This window comes from Ascidia mentula, chromosome 2 (genome assembly GCF_947561715.1).
Source record: "Ascidia mentula chromosome 2, kaAscMent1.1, whole genome shotgun sequence".
Lineage (NCBI taxonomy): Eukaryota > Metazoa > Chordata > Ascidiacea > Phlebobranchia > Ascidiidae > Ascidia > Ascidia mentula.
This window is the reverse complement of record NC_138567.1, coordinates 18,458,681-18,465,890: the sequence shown is the minus strand read 5'-3', so window position 1 is coordinate 18,465,890 and position 7,210 is coordinate 18,458,681.

Here is a 7,210-nt window from a genome sequence, read left to right as displayed (position 1 = left end):
CCTGCCTACTCATGTGTACGTGGTACAGTAGGTCGTAGGAAACGTATGGTTCTTACTAGATCGGAGATTCCTTGTGACCTGGTGTTCTTTCAATATTCTCTCATTTCAGTCTAGTCGAAAACAATCAGCAGCAACAGCAGAAACAGCAGAAACAGCAGCAACAGCAACAGCAGCAACACCAATTCAAAGGTCAGCTATGCTTTCACTTTCATTTCAGATTTATTAGTTTTTGAGATTAAAAACTACAAATTAAAAATCATAAACAAGCGTCGATTTTTTTTAACATAAAAAAAATATCGTGAAAAATATTGGCTCTTCGTAAAGCAAACAGAATATGTGTCAAAGCTGCAAATTTGCGTGATAAAATTCAATTTATTCACTTTGTAATTCAATTAGGGGACGTTGGCAATAAATTTCTGTTCGTCGCCCGTTCGACACTAAAATGGTAAAAAAGGCAAACGTTGTCGCCTTATGTGCAATCAACGTAAATATCGACCGCATTTTGTAAAATAGCTACTATTGTGTCAACTATTTTCAGACTTCCTACAGGCTTAAATTAATAGTGTTGAAGTCTGCTTATTGTCGCGTCTAACCCTCGGGCAAAGCTGTTTGTTTAATTGACTTCACAACCTCTTTTTGGTGCCACAAAATGCTGTTGACTGCAATCTTACTTTTTTAAGCTTACTTCACGCAATGACGCAACAATAGCTCACACAATACAATCTAACTTACGTATAATAAATCTAATTTGCGAAACATGTGTGTGTAGGTTTGCCAAATCTCTTTAATATAACGACAAATTTTCTATATAATATAATGAATACAAACACTATCTAACTCTATTTGCGAATGTTACAAGGATAATGTTGCAAACAACGATTTGTTCAAAGTTGAATGAGCAGGGACACTCGTCAGTTGTCACGAAGATTTTGACCTTTTCCTTTATTTAGGTTTTTGCCAAAAAGTTTGTTTGAAAAATCATTCAAATGCACCCAAAAAAATTAATCAAATTTTGCTTTAAAATAAAATAAAAACCTCAGATCCTTGCTGTGTTTGTCCAAGGCATTGATTTTCATTTTTCGGATTTAATACTCATACCAAGCCTTTATCTTCAGCCACTTTGCATGCTTAAACGTTGTTTGCTGATTCACAGTTTTGGAGTGTTTTTCCGTCATATTGGTATTTCTATTAGGAACTCTGTGTTTTTGCCTTGGCACAGAAGCATTGCAAGAGGTCGAGGTTCTTGTTTTTTTATCACTAGCCCGTTCTTTACTGTTGTTGTTTTAAGACGTTTTTGAAATCATATATTGTGTTTACTGCAAAGAACTGAAGATGCCCATGGGGCGAAATATATATTCATGATCATAAGGCAGACTGATCCCGTAGTAAAAAGCTAGTGCTTTTTTTTTACTAAAAACCGTATTTACTCGATTGTAAGCCGCCCTCGATTGTAAGCCGCATGCGAAGGTGTTCAAAAATTAATATAAGCCGCCCTCGAATGTAAGCCGCACAAACGGTAGGTTAAAAAACTTTATAAGCCGCGGCTTACAATCGAGTAAATACGGTAATACGAATAACTTAAATATTGCCGGTTTTCCCATATTCGCTTCACGCTAAGGCGTGTTGTAGTAATAATATATAATGACAAAACCCAAAAAACTTGTAGTAAAACATGCCCGGAATTAAACTTCCTCTTTGCGCCCTGTCTGTTTGATACACACTACATGTTGCAGCGTATAAGCGAGACTGCGGAATGCTAAGCTTGTAGCTTCATGACAGGACAATTGATTAATGACAGGATTGTGATGCTACAATGGAGCATTAGTTGTAATCAAGTTCCCACTTTAAAGAAAATTTCTGTGAAAAACTAAGATGTTTGTATACATGCAATTGGGTATTCTGGGTGCTTTTTTTCATTACCCAAAATAGTACAAGAATGCAAATAAAAAAAGTCACATACTAACAAACTTTAAATAGCCACTCAATAAACTGGCTTGATGAGTATAACCAAGAGGCCCTTTTTAAGTGTTTGACAATGCTATAGTTACCAATCAAACCCCATCTACTCAAACACTTTTGTACTTAACACCCTCGCAAATTCACAGCTTTCACACATCTTCAGTTTTCGGTGTCGAAGAAAAGATTATTGTTATTTAAAAAGTTATTTTGATACTTGCTATTTTTGCTGCTAGACATAGTAATAAATAGGATTGCTCTTCTGGCACTTTCGAAACTTACTTATGTCAGTTCAAGTCGTTTAATTCCAAACCGCAAATAATTATTTGGGAAGAAATTTGAAAATGTTTAAGGGGATGTAGCTGAAAATTTATACATTTGCCCCCAATCGGACATTATTTTCGCCAAAAAGGCTGCAAAAAATATAAGTTGGAAAAAGTGAATCACAAAAACTTCATCCAATTTGCAATTAAATGTTGCTTCTCTATTGTTTAAAGTAACCGCCAAATTTATTCAAACCGTCAGACTGTCGCGAAACCGCGTTGCATGTATTGTGTATCGTTTTTCTCGTCCCTTTCACTTTCCCTTTGTTTTCTAATCACCGAACTCGTACCTGCACCGCCGATAACAACCACTATTTTTTTCCTTCTTTTTGTCACGAAATGTGTTACTTAACTTTACTACTTTACCAACATGCGTATAGCTAACCTAGCCTAAAATATAGCTAACCTAGCCTAAATTAAAAATACGCCTGGTCGTTCTCTTGCATTAGTTAACAGGGCTACGAGACGAGATTTTTGTTTTCTCTCCATGTTCGATGAAAAATCGTCACTGATGAAACAAGGTAGACATACCGCGTTGATTTTATGAAACCTTTCTTCAAAAATGTGGACTGGACGACTGTTTTCTGCATTTGTTTACATTTTTGCAGTTTATTTAGGTGGTGTTTTTGTCTTTGTTTGTCTCTCTGGCAAAATGATATTGGCCCATTTGGCGTTGGTAATTGGCTTGTACTTACACTTGTTGATATGTGGTTGCCAAAATTACCGCAAAGGGCACAATGTCTGCAAGGCTGTGGCAGCCCTGTCTTGTTCGGGTTGCGCACGATAACTTGGTAGAGTATACAAGCGAGAGTGGGTGAGCGTTTGTGTGTTTATACCATCAGAGGGCAGATAATGGACAAAAAACGCAAGTTAACACAACTTACGACGTAGCGACTTTTTGTTTTTTTACAAACTTTATAACGACTAGGTGACCCAGCAAATACTTTGCATACAACCTTATAATGTAAGCTTTACTTGCAGTTCATGGTCGTCCAACTGACTATTTAGCAATTTTAGCCAGTCCTATTAAGGTGCCACTGTGTTTGTGTTACGCTTCTTAAGCAAACGTTTTCCAAGGTCCTCAGGACGCTGCATTAACGGCCGACCACAAGCCTGTTTCAGCACAACGGTTGAACAATTCAATTCAATCTTGTTCATCAAACTTTTAAAAATAGCACAGACGAATCACAATCTGCCAAAAACGGTCTCCCCTCGATCTTTTTTAGCGTCTCGTGTTAGTCCGGTTTGATCTTTGGCCCAACCGTATCACGTGAGAGGAAGGGAGTTAGCGCTGCGATATAAAATCAACGTGCGGTGACTGGTGCGTTCGAGACAATTCGTACATAATAATATAAATCAACACGAAACATTTAACTAAACAGGTGGAAGGTGAAAAAGAATACGTGATATAACGAAAGCGTGAAACTTGGAAATGAAACGCAAACAAGCGATTTTTTCTTTTGCTTCAGTTTTTTGCCCATGCGGAAACCCAGACATGCAATTAGAGAAAGTTGTATTTGACTGTTTCATGTTTTCTGGTGTTTCATTGCGTGTATACTGATACCAACGAACCAGGATAACTTAACTTTCGCGCTATAAAAAAATGCCCCCCAAAAAATAAAGTGTTGCGGAGAAATGCGTTGTGAAGAGATCCTATTCATAAGTCCTTCGTCAGTGCGTACTGAAAATTAATAATTTCGTGTCGCATTCTATTGGTTCCCGGGCACCGTATTCCCACTTTTGACAAGTAATCGTTGTTTTCTGTTCGCATGCGCGAGAGGCCGTCGATTGAGCCGAGTGACAAACAAATTTGTTTGTGTTTATTCTTACAAATTTCAAAAACGTATTTCGCAAAATCTCGAGACCCAAGTATTTCAATACCTAAATGACGCATTTTTACAAGGAAAGAAATCTCAAAGAAAAACCACAACAAAACCAAACAGTAAGTGCAATTTCGGGACTTTCAGATTAAACATAAACAAAAACGAAAAAATAGCCCGCACACAAGTATGCAAAGTTTAGGAAAAACTCATGGTGTTACTGAAAAACAGACAGAAATTACAAGTCTGGTGGCCACAAAAAAACGCAAAATAACTCAAAATTATGGACTGAATTTTTATAGACGCCCGAAGGTCATGCATTTAACCACAAATGCTATTTTATCTAATTTTCCCCAAAACCTTAACTGGTTTGCTAACATGGTCAACATTTTACCCCACAATTGGTTTTCAGTCACAATACTTGAGCTGCCAAGTGCTTGCTGTCATTGTTTAATTGTTGACAAACCAAACAATAAACAGAGGTTTTATGTCGTAATATCACATTTCAAAGAATCAATTGTTGAATGCCGTGCGAATGTATTTAGCCAGAAAAGCATATTTCGTAAATTTGTGCTTCACAAGCGAGCCAAAATAATGTCGGAAAAATAACAGGGTTGTAGGTTATAAAGTCCTGTTTCCCATGTAAGCCGTTAAGTGCTACCTCCGCTCTGGACCTTGGAGAGTAATAAATTTTAAGGGTAGTTTCAAGTGAGGTTCACTAAGCTAAGTCCATCGTTGCGTTACATCATAACTCATCAAAATCAACTTAATCGACACAGACTCGGAGCGAAAAGACCAGCGAGTTAACATGTGCTGCTATCGTGTCGGTCTGTATTTACATGCGTTGTCGGAAGCGTTTCCATTTGCCGATTTCCGGCGAAAAACGGTTTGGCAATTTTTAGGTTTGGCCGTTTTTTTAATCTTTCACTCGAAGTATACGAACACAACTGCACAGCTGTTAAAAATCGTGGAAAGGAAAGTAGGAATGTAGCGGCAACTTGCAAGTACCGTTGTGCGTACCATACAGTTTTCACAAAAGTTTGTTTCAAAAACTAGGGATGCACCGAAAGTTCGGTTTGCCGAATTTAACTAAGGTTTTCGCAATTATTCGGTTTCGGCCGAATATTTCTGCAAAATTCGGCCGAAACCGAAACTTTTTCACTGCATTGTAACGCTGAGTTCAGAAAAGGTTAGAATCATTTTTTAAACTGTACGAATGTGTTCGTTTCGTTTGTTTATTTTCACAGTAATGATGAAAATCAACTTTAAGCAGTTGGTACAGAAGTTCTTTAAGCGCCGGAAAAGGTTGTATGATAGGATTAGATCCAATCCAGTACATGTTTTGTTTAAATTTATAGCGTTCAAAGAGATGAATACCAAAATTAGTTTCGGTTTCGTCCGAATATAAAAATAGCTGTTTCGGTGCATCACTAACAAAAACCATTTCAAAAATTTAAAATAGACTGAATAAAAATGTTGTACTTTCGAAAGAAAAAGACCAAGGTTGGAAAGATGACAGTAGTAAATTTATTGACACGTAAAAGAACTTTAACAACGACAGCGAAAAGAGAAACAAAACAAGAGCTCAATAAACGTACGCTAATAGGCCTACACAAATCAGTATACAGAACCATACAGTTAAATGATAAAGTATTCCACTTAAGTTGAACTTTTCCTTTATTGGTCCGTAATGCTGTTTTCTCTTCTGCTGCTCTAACTTGCTGAACTTGTCTACGGAACATTGTAAAACAGGGTTGCACTTACGTTTTTAAAATACAAAATGTTGAACGCACGATGGCTTTAGCTTTGAGCTTTTCCACGCTGCTATGGTAGTCCTCATCGGATTCATTCAAGCGGCGCAATCTTTTGGCCTCTCCATGTAAAATACCTTTGAAAATCGTCGGAGGGTGGTGAGAAAACCCGTCAAGAAAGCATCGGTGCAAAGCAGTGGCCTTGGTGTGGTCGACGGTTTTAAATGCGACCGGAGATCGGGTGGAATAGATGTGTTCTACGTCGAGGAATGGTACGCCTGGCATGTCTTGTTGTACGTGTGTTTTATTGAACGTAAGTTCCAAATTTTTTTTGCGGAACACGTTGTCGAACCAATTGCTGACGTGGGTTGGCTGTTTCTTCAGCAAAACAAATGAAAATCATGTCACCAATGAAACGCTTAAAAACCTCGGTTTCGTTGATGAATTGAGCAGCTTGAATGACGACATAGTGAACGGAGACGTTTGCCAATGAGACCGAGTGGTTGTCACCGGTTACGATGCCAGTTTGTTGCGAGTAAAACTTTTGTTCGTTACGTAAGACCTTCAAGACACACAAATATTAACTTGATGAGATCTTGTGAAGTCTTGTGGCTGTACTGCGTGTGCCGTTGCAGAGCATCCTGCAGGGCAGAGTGAAGCAGCGTGCGTGGGATGTTACTATACAGAGATTTTACATCTGCTGTCACAATGTACATGTCGGAAGTAACTGTCTTCTCATCCATTTCGTTAGCCATGTGACTCTGCCAGTCAGTCAAAGTCCTCAAATAGTGAGTGCTGTCCCGGCAATAATCTGACACAATGGGTTGGCAGTATGACGCACTGATGGGTTGTAGTATGCTTTCTAAAAAAGCTGTGAACCGCGACATCGGAGTGTTAACTAGGGATTGCAACAGTCTCACTGGGATGTCCTGTATGTTCGTAATTTCCAGTTGAGCGGCGGCAATTTTGTCCGTCTTAAACAAGGGATAGACGTATGCTGGGGTGTTGGAACTAAAGTATTTTGCTGCAGGACCGGGTACGTGATGATACACATAGGCGCCTAATCCGGGGGGGCAGGGGTGGCGGCGCCCCCCAGGTTTTTCAAAAAAAAAACGAGTGGCTATTACGCGCGTCTGTCCGCACCATGTAACTCGTCGCATTCGTAACGTTCAAAGAAAAAAAGACCTAAAAACAATGTGTTTCTTACACGACGAACACAATACATGTTGACCTAGTTTCGCGTACGTAACCAACATCGGTTGTTGCAACGTCAGTCTCGCAGTATGATATGCCAACTGGTACTTACTGGTTGTGTCGTAGACTGACCTCGTGCGTTCATCGTTAACGTCGCCCTTTTGGT